Source organism: Suncus etruscus, chromosome 2 (assembly GCF_024139225.1).
Source record: "Suncus etruscus isolate mSunEtr1 chromosome 2, mSunEtr1.pri.cur, whole genome shotgun sequence".
In the NCBI taxonomy this organism is placed as follows: domain Eukaryota; kingdom Metazoa; phylum Chordata; class Mammalia; order Eulipotyphla; family Soricidae; genus Suncus; species Suncus etruscus.
The window spans coordinates 11360459-11380311 of NC_064849.1; the positions used below are offsets into that span (position 1 = coordinate 11360459).

The 19853-nt window shown below is 41.6% G+C and overlaps 1 protein-coding gene across 1 annotated transcript in view; it reads left to right on the forward strand.

Moving 5' to 3' along the window:
- The first annotated feature begins 781 nt into the window (after positions 1 to 781).
- LOC126001294 (protein shisa-9-like) overlaps positions 782 to 19853 on the forward strand; it is a 213121-nt gene continuing 194049 nt past the window's right edge. The window contains exon 1 of the mRNA XM_049768528.1: positions 782 to 786. The gene's annotated coding sequence lies outside the window, so the exon portion shown is untranslated. The remainder of the gene's footprint in view (positions 787 to 19853) is intronic.

Here is a 19853-nt window from a genome sequence, read left to right on the forward strand (position 1 = left end):
CGAGGACAAACTGAGGTTCAAATACTCATACTTCAGCTTACCATTGTGCCCTTGAGGCAAGTAAACTCACCTTTCAGAACCTTTGTTACTCTTCTGTGTCGAATGAAAACCACTTCTCAGAGATACTTCTCAGTGGCTCAGCTGAGTGAAGGCATGGAACAGTGGGCTAGCACAGTGCCTGGCTAAATATAAGTACCTCTGTAATGTCAGGGTTAGATTTAAGGGATGATCAGTCTATGAAGCTTGGTCACAGGCTATATTTTCATACTTCTTGTCCCCTGGGCAACTCCCTAAGGTGGAAATTCTAATATTCTACATCAGTCATTCTTTAAATCCTGGTTGGCCATGGAGAAAGTGTTGCGGACTATTGGTCCACTACCTGGGTTAACACTGCCAGTCCATGGGCCAGTCTTCTTGCATGGGTGCTGACCTGCTGGTGTTGAAAGGCTGAGGAATGATATTAGACTCAACCCTAAGTGCTGTGACTTTACTCCTCACTTTCCTTTTTTTTTCTGTGCTCTCTCCAGCTAGTCTGGCAGCTCCATGGAGGAAATGATCTCATCCCCTGTCCACCGGCATGATGCTCCAAGCACAGTGTGAGGTGCTAAATGTTTTGTCTTTGGCATGAACAGATTGACATTCTCTCTTCTTTCAGGGCCCTTGCGGATGTCATGAGGCCCACAAGGTCACTGCAACACTGAACACATTGAGAGAGATCTCAACATTGTGGTCCACGTCCAACATTATGAGAACACGGATTACCAGAGCCCCCTATAAATAATCTCCGTAAGTACAGACACGAGATCCAATCCCAATCCTGTGTGATGGACCCAGTTAGTGTTCACACTTGCCCGAGTTCACAGGGTGTGCTCCGGTTGCGTGTGAATTTCTCTTGCTGGTAAGTTTCCCGCCATTTCTCCTGGAGGAGGCTGGAGTTGACCTGGATGGATTTCACTTGGTTGTTTCTCTGTTAATCAGAGATACACTTTGTTGGTTTCCTCGCAGTTGGGTCTTCTGTGAATGAACAGGCCACTTGGTCAATTCATTTTGGCTCATTGACAATTTGATTACCATTGGTTGGGAGTTCAGCAATCATGGATACTCAGCTAACCAATGCCTAACTTACTTGGTTTGTTTTAGGTCATTAATCAGTTACCCAGTGCCACATGTGGTTGGTTCTGTTGACCAGATAGCTGATTTGTTTGCCTCCATGATGGAGACCAACTTTCAGGTTCCATCCTGTTTTCAGTACACAGAGCTGAGTTCAAGTGAATTTGATCTATTGTTCATAGAACTAGGGGTGTTTCATAAAAATAGTTCAGGACTTATTCTGCATGAGTGTGTGTGAGTGTGCCTTAGTGTGGGGGTGTTGTTATGGGTTCTGTTGGTAGGGTGTATTTGTGTGATTCAACTGTAGAGAATTCTGTTCTATAGTTCTGCCAGGAGGAAAAATAGCTGAATTTGATATTGTGTTTCAGTAGTATTTCTCCAGCTGATAGAGCAGACTGAGGGGTGTTGGGAAACTCCCAAAGCTTTCTGATATCTTCCAAGTCTGTATATACAACATACATTAAGTAAACTTATGCCCTGACTAATGGGGTGTGTGGGAAAACAAGATTTTGACAACAGTGTACTATGTGGTTATTTCCAGCAATTATGTTTTCAAGTATCCCCCACATGAAAGTAATGCAGAGGGTTTGTTTTAAGATAAACAAAACCCAGACAATTTAAAGGATGCTTTTAGTTGTGGCTGGATGTTCTTGAAAAGAAAAAAAAAAAGAAAGAAGAAGAATCAGTTGTGATATGTGTATGTTACCGTTTGGGTTGAAATTCTATCAGGCATTGTCTTGGAGCGTTTATTTTCCTGAGTCACAGTTTAGATGGTTGAACTGCAAAATTGGAGGCTTTGAAGGACAAAGGGAATGTGCCATTGGACTGTGGCTTTAGTCACATGATTCTGTTGGGGGAAGCATTTCTCACAACCTTAGAGAGGTCATAAATGTTGGGGCGAATGTCCACAGTTTAAACATGGCCCACGAGATGGAATGCTCTGGGGTTGCTTTGGTCTTTATAATTAGAATTAATTTCTTTATGAACAAGGGCAATAAATTGGTCTGAGAAAGAGCTACATTCAGAAAAAAAAATACACTGGCAATGAGAAGCTTCCTGGCTGAAATCTCACAGCCTTGAAAGATAAGGAAAGGTGCAGTAGGGCTATTGCTGGGCCAGTTCTGTCTTGAAGTGGGAAATGAGCCTATTGCTTTTCCTGAAGGCTACTGACTTGCCTTAAAATGAGCTATAATGTGAATTCAGACATCCTGGGTAAGTGAAATGCATGAGGAGAAGAATAAGCTGAAATGATGTCAGGATTCTGGCTATAACCCTAAAACCGGGAGCAGTTTCTCAGTCTTTGGGGATAAGTTTCATATCAACAGGCACACAAAAGTACAAATGCATCAAAGCCACCCACGGTTACATCATGCCATCAGGCACCAAAAGCAAGGAAAATTTGTGAGTTTTTGTGTGTATGTAAAGTTGTACTAAGAGATGCAGAATTCTGACTGATTTGGTTAATTTCTGTTTTTGCCTCTTTTCTTTCTCCATTTTTTTATTTAGAAAAAAAGAGTCCTCATTTTATTCAACTTTATTTAAAACCATGCTTGGGCAAAATTTATACTATATTGTTTTCAAATATTCACTGTTCCAACACACCAATTCCACCTTCTCTCCTCCATTGTCCCCATTTTTCACTCACATCCCCAAGCCTCCCCTTGGCAGGCACAAAACAATTAATTTTAGGTATTTTTTTTTTACCAAAAAAGTGACAAATGGAATTATGGAAAAATACTTCAGTAAAAGGAAAATTGTGAAAACTGTTTACAGCTTACCATGGGGTCATTAAAATCAATGCCTGAGAGTCTGCCAAGCTGTTGGTTGCTAGTCGAGCCTTCCTGTGTTGTTTTTTATTGATTTAGATGAGTTGGCTTTCAGGGTCCTCCCCCCATCTAATTTTGTGTGTTCCTACTGGGTTGCCAGCCTTGTGGAATTTGGGGGGTAACATGGCTGCAGATGATGGCTGTATGCTCCAGGAGCTTCAAGATCTGTAGAACCGAGCCAGGCATTTCAATGGTGTGGTTTGACTTGCATCTTGGTTGAAGTTGGGAAGCTGGGCTGTTGTTTACACGGTTGATGAATGTGGGATGTGGGGTATGGCTACTGGGGGCTTTATGAAATATAGGGTTTGTGTGTGTGTGGGAAGGGTGGGGGAGGCCGTCCTGGAAATTTCAGTAGACTTGGCATTTCTGCAGACAGGAATCGTGAAGCAGTGAAGTTGCCTGGTGGTAGGCAGAGGGGGTGTGGAGTGAGGCTACTGGAGCTTTGGTCAGGCAGGTAGAGGCTCAGCTCACCATTCACAGAGTTTTTAGCGCTAAGACTCATATACCTATTAGTTGGTGCTGGGGCATTGAGTCTTAGAGATTAATGGTAAAGCTGTGAAGCTGGGCCGTGGTTTACAAGGCCGCTTGAGGGTTGTTTTTTTTTTTTTTCTTTTTGAGGTTGCTTACTGTATTTTTTCTTTCCAAATTCAAATCATAGTACTTGAACATTCACGTGTCTGGATGATACTTTTCTTTCTTTTTTAGTTTTTGTTTTTATGTTTGTTTTTGTGACACTCCAGTGGTGCTTAGGCATTACTCCTGGGCTCTGTGCTCAGAAATCATTCTTTTTTTTTATCCCTCAAAATCATTCCTGACAGGTTCAGGGACCATATGGAGATGCCAGGGATCGAAACCAAGGTTTCTTCCAGGTTTGGCAGAATTTAAGGCAAATGCCTAAGCTGTGCTATTACTTTGGTCCCTGGATCATATTTTTTCACCTGCATGGGGGGATGTATGCTTGACCATATCCTCCACCAAAGTTTCTAACACTATCAAATGACTCCTTAGGTTTAGAGGCTCCCATTGTATTTTGGGCCTGTACCCCCTTCTTTCAGGAAAAAATCACTCAGTGACTTGCTGAAAATCTTCTTTTTCTCTTTTTTTTGGTTATTGGGCCACACCCGTTTGAACGCTCAGGGGTTACTCCTGGCTATATGCTCAGAACGCTCCTGCTTGGGGGGTGGGACCATATGGGACGCCGGGGGATTGAACCGCGGTCCATCCTACACTAGCGCTTGTGAGGGCAGACCACCTTACCTCTAGCGCCACCTTCCCGGCCCCCGAAAATCTTTTTTAAAAGAAACACACTCCCTCAGTTTACCTCTGAGGTCTCACTGCCTTGACCTCTGGATGTTCCGCCCATTCCATAAAAAACCATTCCATAATTGTTTTTTCACTTCCTGACTTGTTTTACATGCCATAGTCAACTTCTGTTTTCATTTGTTTGTTGCACAAGGGCAATTTTATAATCATTTAATGATAGAGAAGCATTCTGCTAGGGTGGCTAGAGCACAGCTTATTTACCCAGTCCTATCAATTTTGCTTTTGGTCTATATTTAATGTCTCAGTAATCAGTGATCTATCCTCAAGAAAAATACACTTGTCTTGCACTATTCAACTGGGCGTAAATCATGCAAGGACTAGAAAGGAATTTCCAGGTGTCATGTCACAGACATGGAAACTTTGCAAGTAAGTATCATTGATGTTAATTACATATAATCCTGCTAGTTTGATCCCTCCATATTCCCTAAAATTTGTGGGGAGCATCTAGAAACTGTGTAACATTCTATACTGCACTCCAAGAAAACCTATGGGTTATCACCAATGACTGAATTTTTTGTTTTTATAATCAATTCAGTCCTTGTTGGTAATCATAGGTTTTCATTGGAATGCGGTATCTTATTATTGATTTGCGGAGGTCATTGTAAAGGACAGATATGGAAGAAAAGTGTATGTTTGGACGAAGCTGTCACTTGGAGATTCTTTGAGAGATCAGGCCTGTGGGATCAGTTATTAGATATTAAAGTAATATAGACAGTCCACCAGAGCCCACTTGATCAATAATAGAATTATGGAGAAACCATCCGGTCTGATCACTGGAAAAGATAGACCCAGCTTTTAGTGCAGAGCTAGAATGCATTAATTGCATATCAAATGATTTTCCAGACAGTATTGCATACCATAAACATTTGTCATTACCAAAACATGTGGCAAGGGGGACGGTGGGAGGGGATGATAGATGCATTTATTTTGTCATCCATCAAAAAGGGGCACAGAAAGTCAATTTCAGGCTATCCCTAACCAGCCTTGACTGGGAATTCAAAAGCTTCAAGTTCATGTCATTTTCATCTTCCCTCAGCGAGCCACTCGACATGCTTTAATGAGAATAATCATCTCCATCAATTTCTCTGTCCTCATCTTCCTACTCGATCACTTTTCTGAGCTTTCTCTTGGGCTTTGATCAAATAACTGCTAAGATGAATCAAAAGTCTGGGCTGGCAATTGGGATCTTTGCAAGGAAGGGGAGTGGGAGCAGGATTAAGGTAGAGACTGATGGAATGGCCACGTGTTGTTATTTTTGGGGGCCAATCTTCCTTGATGAATTTCCCCTGGATGATTTTTCCCTGTGATGTGTTTGACTTGCCTTTCTCTCTGAAGATTATTTTCCTTCTACTGATGCTGCTCATGTTCTTTTCAGGCATTCAGGGATATTTCCTAAAAATATTTAGTTTGATAATTCAAAAGGGCCTCAACCTCTTTGATTAACAGATGTCAATTCAGATGAGATAGTGATTTTCTGCAAATGCTTCTTGGTTTCTGTTGTAATAATAGTTTGCTTTTGAAGGCACATTTTGTCCTCAAGTGATATGAACACACTTTGTCTCCTCTTACTCCCAGACAAACAACAGAGACCCTCACCCCTTTGGGGAGCCCAGGGGTCACTTCAAGCTCCCTTTGTTCTACAGGAGTGGAACTGGGGAGCTGAGGAGGTAAACCAGGATCATTGTTTCTCAGCAGATTATTTTCTTCTTATTGTTTGGAAAAAAAACTTCATTTTGAAGTAATTTCTTGTGACTTAAAAGCCAAAAGCTTGCACAAAGCATATTTTCCATGTTCCTCTCCCACTTTCTTCTGCTCTGACCATCTTAGCTGTTGTGGTGCGTCCAAATAGATACTGCAATGAGTGGCTTTTCATTTTAGCCCGACAGGAACCGGTGTTTGAATTGCATTAGCTCCTTCACCTCATGCCACCCTTTTTCGTTCCAGAATCCCATCCAGTTGACTCCATTGCTTTGGAGTACAACAAGCTGGGGGAATGGAATCAGGGTTGAGCAATATTGTTTAAATGATGGGGGCAAGGACAGAAAAACCACAGTAAATACGGTCAAGAGCAATGCCAAAGCCTTTATGACCATAGTATAAAGAGTGTCTCCCAGTGTCTATAAAAACTCCACATAAAATTGTTCACCTGGCCAGAGTTGGCATGGAAAACTTGTATCTGTTTTGACTGTGCCCAGGGGACAAGGCAGTATCTAATATTGCAACCAATATCTCCCTCTCTCTTTTGCTATATTGGGCTCTTTTACATTGTGGAATTGATCTGAGCATCTCAACTTTCGCTCCTGGCAGAAGCATCATGCCTGATGACCTCTGGGTCATGAAGGAAAACCAGGCTCCTCTTCCAGCTCTAACCCCAGGGCCCACCACCTAGAAGCTTTCCAAGTGGATTTTGTGGGAATCCACATGAGAGCATAATTCTGGCTTCATTTAGGACGAGTTTGTTGAATCTAGAGCGTAAAGCATTTGCACTCACTTGCCCAGAGTTATCAGGGGAATTGGGTGTCTGATCCTGGATGTTTAGAAATACTAGTGGGGTATATTCTCAAGTATTTCAGAAAATAATGAGGGTGGGATGTGGATGTGCTTGAAGTGGTAGAACATTTTTGCCTTGTATTCAAATTTTTTTTTTATTTCCTGCACCATCAAAAACATTCAGCAAGGCTAACTCGATAGCACAGCAGTCAAGAAGTTTGTCTTGCTTGTGACTGGCTCGTGTTCTATCCCCTGCATTCTATAGGGTTCCTCTAGTCCCTGCCAGGAGTAAATTTCGGAGTGCAGAGCCAGGAGTAACTCCTGAGTGCCACCAGGATGTAGCCCAAAAACAAAAACAAAACCAACAAAATTGGTGAGGTGGACATTTCCTAAACAGAGTAAGCTTAAAGGTAAACTTAGACATGAGTAAAGGGTATTGCTATTATCTTTTAAAATCTTTGAATACTTGATTATTTTGCTATTTGTATGGGTGTGGGACCAGAGCGATAACACAGTGGATGGGTGTTTGCCTGCTGACCTTGGTTCAATCCCCAGCATTCATATCTATGGTCCCCTGAGCCTACCAGCAGTAATTTCTGAGCACAGAGCCAGGGGAGATAACCACTGAGTGCAGTGAGTGTAGCTCAAAAACCACACACACACACACACCACACACAACACACAAGACTACACACAAAATATACATGCACACACACAAAGATAGTATGGTGCGAACTACTAGTAAACAACTGCATTCTAGCCCTCCACAGTACAAACCGAACTCCCTAAACCATATTTGTTTGATATTATTTTTCTTGCCATCAGCAAGACCAATTAGTGCCTGGGTCCAGAAGTTTTCACAGCTACTCAGTGTTGGGTCTGAAATTTGAAGAGGGCCAGTGGTTGGGGTCCCAGGTGTAGGGACCTTAATTTTCAACACCACAGTTTCTGTGTGTTTAGCCTGAAGCTTACTGCACCTTGCCCCATCCATTCAACATCTGTGCCTCTTGCCACCTTCAATATGAGGGGTCTCTTTCACTGGCCTCTGGTTGCCAAATCCTTATTATTTTATATATTTTATTTAAACACCTTAATTACATACATGATTGTGTTTGGTTTCAGTCATGTAAAGACACACCACCCCATCACCAATGCAACATTCCCATCACCAATGTCCCCAAACCTCCCTCCCTCCCCACCCAACCCCGCCTGTACTCCTAGACAGGTTTTCTATTTCCCTCATATATTCTCATTATTAGGATAGTTCACAATGAAAGCCAAATCCTTCTTAATCCCCTAAGTCCCTCCATGATTTTCTTCATAACTTTTATTCTCTCTGCGATGGTCTTTGTTACTGTCCATGTTTTATTTTTTTTAATTTTTTTTACAGTACAGTGTAAACCCAATGCCTTGGTATGGCACTTTCCTTACAATAAGCCAATCAGAATGGATACCTTTAACTTTTGTCGTGTGGTGTTGTGTGTGTGTGTGTGGATGTGTGTGTGTGTGTGACAGAGACAAGACCAACAAGCACTCAAGGACTGTCCCAGGTTTTTGTGTCTCCCTGACAGCCAAGAGTGAGCTCACCAGCCGGCCATTTATTTAATACAATATCCTCTCAACACTTGAGCATTGTTTAAGTTGATAGAGACATTCAGGCACTTACTTAAGAACTCACATTGAAGAGGCACAGTAAGAGCAGAGGTTGGGATGTTTCCACATAGTAAGTCAGAAGTATCATTGAAGAACAAAGTCAAGTTGTGACAATTTCCTATTCTATAATTGCCTGGGCTGTTTGTTGACTGCCCCCCTTATAGAAATTTGCTTTTACCCAAGGGACTATCTTGACTTAGTTTTTATTTATTTTTGTTTAAGAGTTTGATATCCCAACCCTGGGTTGTCTCATTGCTCCCCACTCCTTACCCACAATTACCCCTCCCCTCATGGAAGGAACTTTGCTGTCTCATAACAACTACTCTATTGTCTTGTCTAATGAATTATGGACAAGGGATCATTAGTTCTCTCTTATGAAGGAGGCAACTGAGAGTTGTGAAAATTAAGGAACTCATCTAACCTGATGGGCCAGATCATTTTTTTCTGATTAAAAACACATTTTTTTTCTATAATAGCTTACATATCTTTCATAGTAGTATTTAGTACATATTAACATTGAGTCAGGGGAATACCCATCACCAACTATGTCCTCTCCCCCATTCTAGTTCCCTTTCAACAACACATATACCCCTCCATCACCCCCCAGGCTGCTAGAGTAGTGGACCCCTCTTTTGTCTGGCTTACTATTAGTGATCACATATCTGATTGATCCTGGAACCCTCCCTGGTTTTCCCCTCTATTTAAGAGGCAGGGCTTAGGAAATCGAGGTATGTGGTTTTTGTGTTTGTAAGGCAAAGAAAAGCAATATGAATGGTATTCAAAATAAGAGGAAAAAAAAAAGAAGTCAAAAGTCAAATACGCTGAAAATGGGCTGAGTCCCTCTAGAAGCTTCCAACTCAGTTTGAGAGAGAATGTGAAAAAGGTAATTGAAATACCACAACAATACAGAAAAAAATATCGAATTAAATAACCGGTGAGCACTACAGCAATAAAGACAGGCACCACACAATAGTCTCGGTTCTGAAATCAAATCATGCTCGAGTGCAAAAAGAAAGAGAAAGACAAGACAAAATAAAATAAAATAATATTGGAGACATCAACCGTAATCTCCATACCAAAATAAAGACGTCAAAAAATCGATCAATCGATAAATAAACATGTGGAAAAATGATTGTTTTGTGCTTTTTTTTCTCCTTTTCTTTACCCCCCCTGCATAGGCACAGTAACTATTGGGGATATTGTAGAGAGAATTCCCTTGATCTAGGAGATACAGGGTTTCTCCACCCCTGAAGTATACTGTCATGGGATTAACTCTAGACTCCTTGTATGATCATTTACTCTCCCCTTGCTGCTTTCGTGGTGTGTGGAAGACTTCTGCTTTGTCTTGGATGGTAAAATCAGACCTCTGTTTCTAGAGATCTTGGTGGCTGTGCAGCTCAGGGAATGGAGTTTATGAAGTCTTTCTTTGTGGTTCTAGCAGTTATGTTTCTTCAGTGTCGTTTTAATCCATCTTCTGTAGTTGGTGTTCTTGGTCATTATGTTGCTCCTAGACTGGAGCCGGGATAAAGTCTTTGGTTATGTTTCTGGAAGACCGGTTCAGCTGCGGTTGTCTCAGTCAAACTTCTGGACTTGGAGCTCTTGTTTGTTGAACAGATCGTATACCAAAAGCTAGGCTAGAGCTTTTTGTTGCTGTTGTTGTTGTTGTTGGTCCCTGGATGTGTACTGTCCAGTGTTGGTTGCAACAATCAGTATATAGTGATCTTGGCTTTTGCACATATCAAGGGGTGACCTGTTTTCTGATTTTGTCTTATTGATAGCTGATGAGGGAGGACAACTTACTCTTAGATCAAGTTGTTCCCATTTCCTCCTTGTCAGGTTATCCTGATGGCCAGATTTATTAAAGTAAACACCACCAGGAGATTAGAAAACTGAAGGAGATGGGTACAGAAAAAATAAAAAGGGGAAATATTGTAGCAGTGTGACCAAATCCTGGGGGTTCATTAGTCTCTTTTGCTCATGTGGTTTTTTTTTTTTTTTTTGTTTTTGGGTTTTTGGCCACACCTGACATTGCTCAGGGGTTACTCCTGCTATCTGCTCAGATATAGCTCCTGGCAGGCACAGGGGACCATATGAGATGCTGGGATTCGAACCAACCACCTTAGGTCCTGGAGTTGGCTGCATGCAAGGTAAACACACGGAGTGTTCTTATCTCTCTCTCCCGTCCCATGCTCAGTGGTCTTTAAAGAACTAGTCCAGGGGCCAGAGAGATAGCATGGAGGTAAGTGGGCGTTTTGCCTCTCATGCAGGGAGGTCGGTGGTTACAAATCCTGGCATCCCATCTGTCCCCTGAGCCTTCCAAGAGCGATTTCTGAGCATAGATGCCAGGAGTAACTCCTGAGCACTGCCAGGTGTGACTCAAAAACCAAAAGGAAAAAAAAAAACTAGTCCAGGTTATCATTGGGATTAATATAAGAGTCAGGATTATCAATCCACATCTATGGACCCAGAATTGAACATTAAAGATAACATGGGATAACAAAAGGAAGGCTGGGAATTTGCTTAGGTGGCAGAGTAATTTGTTGTCAGGTACAAGTCCCTGGGTTCAATCCCTAGCACTGCAAGAAAAATAAAACTAAATCAATTAATGATTACTAAGCCAGCAGATAATGAGGAGGACTAGTGAACATATTTTGCATGCGGGAGGCCTGGGTTTGCTTCCCAGCATTGCATAATCTCCTGATCATCATTGGAAACAGCACCCTACTTTATGCACTGTTTGTGTGTTGGCCCTCACACCCAACATCACAAAAACTGGGGGTCCGGAACATAATAGAGCAGAATAGGGGTTGCTTGCCTTGCATCCAGCTGGCCTAAGTCTGGCCTAGCTCAATCCATGGCACTCTACATTGTTCTCTGAGCTCACAAGGAGTGATTCCTAAGTTGCAGACACCAGGAGTAAGCCCTGAGCATCACTAGTTGTGTCCCCCAAACAACTAAAACAAAACAAAAACAGCAAAGCAAAACGGAAATGGGGGGACAGTGGGTAGATCCTGGTAAAGCAAAAATGGCCATGGTTGACTTTTGGTAAAGCTGAGTGTTGGCACCCAAGGACTTTTTCTGCATGATCATATGCTGCAAGTCATCATATTGTTACAAATTTCTCATCCTAAATGACTAAAAAGACAGCAGGTTGATTTCTCACTAGAGTTTTATAGAATTTCAATGTTTTTTTTCTAGTTTGAAACTAAAACTAGTTCATAACTAGTTGAAACTACTTCAGAAACTTTATGTAGGAAGGGAACCCCATCAGATGGCACCCTCGCGTCCTTGTACCCTATCCTCTATATGCTCAGTCATTGCCTCATGCAACTCATAATCTTCAGGTAGCAAATGAGGGCTTTTGAGAAGCTGACAATCCACCTATTTCTGCTGTCTGGCCCTAATTCGTAACCAGATAGATTTGGGAGGAATTTGTTCACAGGATATCCTTCCCATTCCAGAATGGGCCCAGGCCTCTCTGAGAAGGTCTTCTGGAGAAGGGTGTGGTGGTTACTAAGTCTCATCTCTCTGTGTGTGTGTGTGTGGTGTGTGTGTGTGTGTGTGTGTGGTGTGTGTGTAGAGGAGGAGGGGCAGGATAGTTTGCATCTATTTCATTTCTCATGTAGCTCGAAGAACTTAGATAAGATGCTACATTCTTTGGATTCTTTTGTGATGTTCAAAATCCAGGCATGCGTGAATGAGTCTTGAAGCACAAGAGCCACATGAAGCCCAGGGGAACCCATTAGCAGGACCCTTGGGATTCTGAATTTTGGAGGAAATGTGGCTCACTGCAACTCCCGTGAGGCTTCAGCTCTTCCAGGAAGCGGCAGGACTTCAATACTCATTTCCTGAACCCTACGCTTCTTTGCTGCTGTCGGGGAGGTTACGGGCTTGTCTGAAAATCTATGGCTTATGATGGCTTATGCACAGTGGTTGATAAACTATAAAGTGAACATGAAATTAGGGTTTGCAGCTCTCAAAACATCGGTAGGCTTGGTGCAAATGGCTGGAACGGATTTTTTATGGTTTTTTCATCAAGAGACTTGGTTTTTCCAGAAGTATTCTGGGTCATAGCAGAGTCTTTGACATGTGAAGCGATACTCATCAAGTATATCTTTGAGTTATGCAGCGTGGCAGTGTGGAGGATGGAGACGCAGCCATAACTAGATGGCATATTTGTCGCCTTCTAGGGTTGTGTAGTCCTTGGGTAAATAAAGGTTAATGCTTGGAACCTCAGTTTTTTCATTCTAGGACAAAGAATGAAGGCACAGCTCTCTCTCGCTCTCTTCTCTCTCTCTCTCTCTCTCTCACATCTTGTGAGGCATGAATAAAGGGACTCATGACACTCAGCAACATTGTCTGGTCTCATCAGTGCTGGTTGTTAAGGTGTCAACTATGGCATGCGTGAGTCTCAGGGCTTAAGGAAACCTTTTATGAGGGGGACATTGATGTTGAAGGGCAGTGTGGATGCCTATTGGAGTTCTCGTCTCCAGCGAAAAATGTTTCTACTTAAGGTGCCAAGACAACTTGTGTGTGTGGGTGCGTGCGCATGCGTGTGTGTGCACGTGTGTTGCTACTACTGTTTCTGATGAAAATGGGAACAGGGGAATCTGTCAATTCCCTCGTAGAAAGTAGCTCAGATGGAACAGCTGTCCCCTTCTCAGAGCCATTTGTTCCCATCTTAATGCTTTTCTTCTTTTCCCCATTAAAACACATGAGCCTTATTCTGTCGGACAGATTGGCTTTTCAATCTTTGACTTATGTGGACAGACCATGCTGTTAGATATGAACTGAACATTGTCTTGCCATTTCCATATAATGAGATAATATGTGTGTCGCAACAACACAAAAACAACAAAAAATCTTTGATTGAAAAGAAGCCCTTAACACTTTTCTGACTTTCAACCATTGCCTGGGCTTCTTTCAGATATTGTTATTAACAAAGTTGGAGAGATAGTACAGTGGAGAGGTCACTTGCTTTGCATGGAGCTGACCAGGGCTCCATGCCTGCAATTCCATCTTGTTTCCCCCTGAGTACCACCAGGGGTGATCTCTAAGTGCAGAGTCAAGAGTAAGCTCTGAACACAGCTGGATGTGACCCCAAAAGAAAACAAACAAAATTGGCGATTGAATGCTGGCTGGGATATGCTGGGATCCACTTCCTATTTGTAAAAGAAAGCCAAGTGTTCAGTACAGGGTCTGGAAAATGCGCAAGTTTGGTTCCTTGCAGACTCTCAAGGGAAAACCTGTCCTTGGGTCCAGTTTCTCAAGGAGAGCCTTTCTCTTTTCTCTACCATTTAATCCAAATGCTGCGGCATGCCTTACGCTTGATTGATACTTAGTGTGGATTAAACAAGGAATCAAGACAACAGAATTGGCAGTTTGTTTTGCATCTGCCACTTGCTAGCCTGACAACTCCCTCACATAATTAAGGACATTACTGTAGCCACATGCTGAAGTGAGAAGGGCTTCGGCTCTCAGAGATCATAGACCCTGCGAAGGCCACACAGTCACTGGGGAAGAAACTCTGTCTGGCTCGAAAGCTTGTCCTCTGTTACTACCCTTTCTTGTCTTTCCCCAGGACTTGCTCAGGGTTATGGATCAGATGATGCCAGTCTTTCATTTCTTCTCCCAACTTATTGATTCCTGCTCAGAATCCCTGGATTATCCTACCATCTCTGAATAATGACCACTGATGCCAAGTCACCATTCTGTCCCAGAGGGTGCAAATGATAGTCTCTCTTGTCTGCACTCCCAGCCATTCACATTTCTACTTAATCAATCAGTAGTCAGCGTTGAGGTATTAAGTTCCGGCCATGTGTCGTATTGGTGTGAGGGCTTGGAGGGTTCAAGGATGAAAGAAACAAAAATAAAAATCTATTCTTAGACCTTATGAGGGACACATTTCCTCGAGAAAAATAAATGACTCTTGGTTCTGCAAAGAGAGGTACAACCTCAATAACTTTCCCAAGAATCAAAGAGAAAACAGAATTTTTTTGTGCTGCTTTATTTGCTGCTTTATTGCTGCTGACCATAGGAGTAATTTAGGGTCTTTGGTGTAGTTTGATCACTTGAATATATATATATATAAATATGTGTGTGGTGTGTGTATGGTAAATATAGTATATAGAATAAAAGGGATATATTTATGTGTTTGACTCACACTGCTTTGGGGAAGAGAATTGAAAATGCTATATTTGGGGCTGGAGTGATAATACAGTATGGGAGGGCATTTGCCTTGAATGTGGCCCACCAGGGTTCAATCCTTGGCATCCCATACAGCTCCCTGAGCATTACCCAGGAGTGACTGCTGAGTGCAGAACCAGAGTCAGTCCTGAGTAGCACCAGGTGTAGGCCCCCAAACAACAGCAACAGCAGCAGCAACAATGACAATAATAACAAATGCTCTGTCTGACATGGGAATGACCAATATTTCAGACCAATATTTCTGCGTTGTCAAATGCAGATTTTTCTCAGAATTCCTGGTTCCAGTTGCTATTCTAGATGGTTCTAGATGCTGCTCTAGAAGGTTCCAGGCACTATTCTTTCCAGATTTACATTGATCTTTTCCTTTTTTTTTTTTCTTTTTGGTTTTTGGGCCATGCTCTGTAACGCTCAGTAATGCTCAGTGACACTTGGTGATGCTCCTGGCTATATGCTCAGATATTGCTCCTGGCTCAGGGGGACCATATGGGACACCAGGGATGGTACTGAGGCCCATGGTCCATCTTAGGTTAGTGCAGGCAAGGCAGACACCCTACCTCTTGTGCCACTGCTCTGGCCCGATCTTTTTTTTTTTTTAAATGCCAGCCAATAGAAAATGAAGCCAAATGTTGAGTATTAAAATGCAGACTTATAATAATTTGTAATAAGATTTTAGGAAGTTGACTGAAAAATAAAAAAGATCCCAATAAGAATTATTAATAAAATCAACTATAACTTGAAAAGAAGACACTACCACATTAGAATGCAGTTAATGAAGTGAGGTTGTACCATAATCTGAGTATTTTCATCTAATGGAAACTCAGACCTTTTGCTCACACCTGCTTTGTCAAAGGCCACTGTATTTCATGCATTAAAATCCAGCCCCTGAAGACCCTCAGAAATTGCCCTTGGAGTTGCCCATAGTGTTGAAACCATCCCAATGTCATTTTCTTCTTTGTGCCAATCCAGGCAGAAAACTCTGCCTCATATAATTTTCAGGTTGGAGAGGGCCAGTTTGCCTTTTCTTTCCTCTTTAAAAGATGATTATATAATGGAAAAAAGAGGAAAGAATGGAGGGTACCAATATATCTTGCCACTGTTTCAGTTTTTCCAGGAAAGGCAATTCAGTGAAGACCACTAGGAAATACAAACATTTAGGTCTCATGATTGAATACCAAACATGAATGTATGAAATAATCTTAAAAGAAGCAGGATTCTTAAGTCAAATGGAGTTAATAGTCATAAATAAAAAAGACACTCATGTTTTTATTCTCTCACTCTCTTCAAGCAGTGATTGGGGCGCTGGAAGGTCCCTCCTATATAGATGCTGAGATTGATGATTGGGTGCTCAAATTGGTGATGCTCTCTGTTCTTTACTCCATTGTCTCTTCCATTCTCTGCTTCATCCTACCCATTTTCATTTCCATTCTCTAATCCATTCTATTTCATTCTCTGCTTCTTTCTACTCTATTCCCTGTTCCATTCTGCTTATTTCATTCTCTACTCCTTTACTCACTCCAACAGTGTTGGGGTCATCAGAAATATCTGGTGGCATTTACAAAACCCTGCTGTACTAGGAGTCAAACCCAGACCTGCTGTGCCGTCTCCTCAGCCCCATCTTTTTTTTGGCCTCCAATCTGTTGAAAATGAGAAGACTTGGCTTTTGGGGGATTCACTGATCATCTCTTCAATGACTTAGAGAATGAATATTTATTTGCATATCTATTGTGTAAAGTTTAGTATTGAAACTAGATGCGGGGCACATGCAGATCAGTGGTGTATGTTTGAGTTGTATTTGTAGATGTGTGTATATATGTTATGTGTGTGAAGCCATGTACACATATATGTCAATGTGACTTTGTAGAGCTTCTAGATAGTATACTCTATCATTTTTACATATGGTGCAGGAAAACGTATGGGCTTTGTCAGAGTTAGGCAAGCATGAACTTTGCCAGGTGAATATTTAAAAATATATTTGTGACCTTAGAACACAATTATCCATCATTGCTTTAGGGAGTTCATGGGGGGATGTCTCAATCTCTCTCAGTGGACTCCTACAGTTGTGCAAAGTATCAAACCCTATAGGTCTCGTGTTTTCCCCTCTTCACATGTAGTAATGGTAAAGTTTAATTTGTAAATAAGGTAGAGGATAACAGAAAGCTTAGAATAAAACAAATTAATTATAGCAACATACTGAGATCATATTTCTGTGAAGGGGTCTTGCTTTTAAGATGTGTACTTTGTAGTATTTTTGGACTTGATGAATTGATTGGGGGGGGGTCACTGAAACCATGAGGTGAGAATCTCTAACTATCAAGACCTGCTGTGTCCTTTCTTCAGTGGGTCTCAGAACATGACCCAAGGAAGAGAAAGGAAGGGATGGGCCTTACCGCGCTGGGTCAACACTGCTGTTGTCTATGGTCTTGGATTGGGCAAAAGGAGGGCCTTGCAATACTCACACATTCTTGGTATTATAGTTATATATGGAATTGCCAAATACGTGTAAGATAGCAGCTGGTGGTAAATTGATTTTTCTTATTGAGTGGTCACAGGAAACAAGGTGCTTCCCCCCCCCTAAAATTTAGTGCATGTATTCAAGGTCAAAGACTTCTTTGATTCAAATTGATAAGGATGTTGCATAAGCATGTTTAAAAAATGTGGTACCTTATCCACATTTTTGTCCTGCTAATCAGTTGTGGGGTGATGAAGTGTCCTATCTGGCACTGATTTTTTAACTTCTATTTATTAATATTGTACATATGTCATGGTGGATGGGGAACAATGTGGTGAGAGGGGTTGAACTGGGGTCAACTGTAGCAAGACCGTATACCTTAATCCTAGATATATGCTTATCTCTAGCTTCTTCTGTCCTTCATCTGCCGTGCTCTGCCTTTGAATTTCATATATTTTCTTAGTTATTTATTCATGATTTCAGTTGGCCGTTATCTTTCTGCCATCAGCCCTCTTTCCAGATCTAGATAATGTACCCATCTCTTTAATACTGGCTAGACTATTAATTCTTTTGGGAAATTCTACCTCACCTACAGAATCCTGCGATGAAGGCCAGCCACCTTCTTTTTTTTTTTTAGGGGTGGGTGGAGGATTGGGGACACACCATAACTGTTCATGATGTCATGATTGGCACCAGAGACATAGTTGCACTAGGGACCAAGCAGAACCAGAGCTTATCTCCTATTCTATCTCTCCAGCCCATCACCATCTCATGTCATTTTTTGAAATAATTCTTAAATGAATCACTGTAAAATTACATTATTACAAAGTTGTTCATGATGGGAGTTTCAGTCATACAGTGTTCCCACACCCATTCTTTCACCAGTGTACATTTACTGCTACCAATGTCCGCTAGTGTTCCTTTCACTTTCCACCCTGCCCTCCCCTCTGCCTGCCTCTATGCCAGATAGTTTTCTTCTCTATCTCTCTTCTTTTTTCTTTAGACACTGTGGTTGCAGTGCTGTTTATTGATGGGGTATCATGATTATCACTTAACCTGCTTGAGCACCTACTTCTTCTTCTTCAGAGTGATCGTTTTCAACTATTATTTCTAATATCATTGTCATAGTGGAAATATCTTAACTGCACTCTTCCTCCACTTTGTGGCAAGCTTACTACCATGGACTGGTCTTCCTGTCTCTTGTCTTTATTTTCTTTGGGTATTATTACCATACTACCATTTTATTGTTATCATCTTCATCATTTATTATCATCATCATCATCACTATTGTTGCCGTACATGCATTTTTAATATTCCACAAATGAGTGTGATCATTCTATGTCTATCTCTCTCCCTCTGACTCATTTCATTCAGTGTGGTACTCTCCATATCCATCCATGTATAAGCAAATGTCATTAGTTCATTTTTCCTAACAACTGCATAGTAATCCATGGTCTAGACGTACCGTCATTTCTTTATCCACTCATCTGTTTTTCGAGCTCTTGGGTTGTTTCCACATGCCGGCTGTTGTGAATAGTACATTATCAACAGCTAATTTCTTTCCTCACTCTCATCAGCCCCTTAATAGCGCTTTGAATCTCTAAGATCACATCATATTTCCTTTTCCACCTAAAATTTAGCTCCAGGAGACCTGAGTCCTGGATCTTGTCCTTCTCTCTCCCCAACAAATTCCCCAGTGTCTCTTCCCCTAGGAGGGACATTGGAAGATGTCAAAATGCAGTCATTTTCTTTCATTTGTTCAAGTACTCGCTTGCCTGCACTTTTCTAAAATCCATTCATCTGATCCTTCATTTTAAAAATTATAGCACTGTGATTTACAAAATGACACATAATACAGTTGTTTTAGGCACTCGATGTTCCAACACCAGTTCTACCACCCGTTGTGACCTTCGTTCCATCAATGTCCCTAGTTTCCCACCCACTACACCAGCTGGATTCCTTAGTAGGCACAAACAAATTTAACTATATATTGCTTGTTATGAAACACAGGCAAATGGAATTACCCAGAAATAGGTCAATAAAAGTCCATTTGTGATCATTGTTTTATCTTACTTGGTTTACTAAAGTCATTGCCTGAGGATTTACTGAGCTGCCTTGGATCACACTCTCCTCGGTCAATTCATCAAGGTTTCTTTCTCATAGAGCAAATCTTTCGTGTGTGGTTAGAGTTTTAGCCGAGGCAGAGTTATGTGCTAAAAGCAGCGACACCATGTCTCAAAGCTTGGGAAGATGCTTTCCAGCAAGGTCTGGGAAGGATGATGAAATGTCCTGTAGAGGGAGTTTCCTCATGTCCTGGTGGTCAATTGAATCACAATTTATTATTATTTTATTTTCTTAATAACCTCCCCCTCTCCCACCACGTTTCTTTGAGCTTTTCTGTTTTATAGATTGCTTCCTAATGTCTTCTCGTATCCACGCCGACTTGGTTTCATTAGCAGGAACGCCAACTAAGGAGGGAATGGAGTGTGTTTAATATTTATGAAATGGCTGTGTTGTGTGGAGCTGGATAATAATAATAATAATAAAAACTTAACACTGGTGGTACAGAGTATCCTTAATAATCCCCTGCTTAGATCATAATATTGATCTTAATGTATTGCCAAGCCGGCTCTTAAATCTCCAGCAGCTATGTTGCACATTTAATTACTATATTTAAGAGGAAGTTTGAAGCCCAGAGGGAGGAGGTGTTGGGTACAGAACACACACACACACATATGCACACACACATATACGCACACACACACATACGCACACACATGCACATACCCACTTCT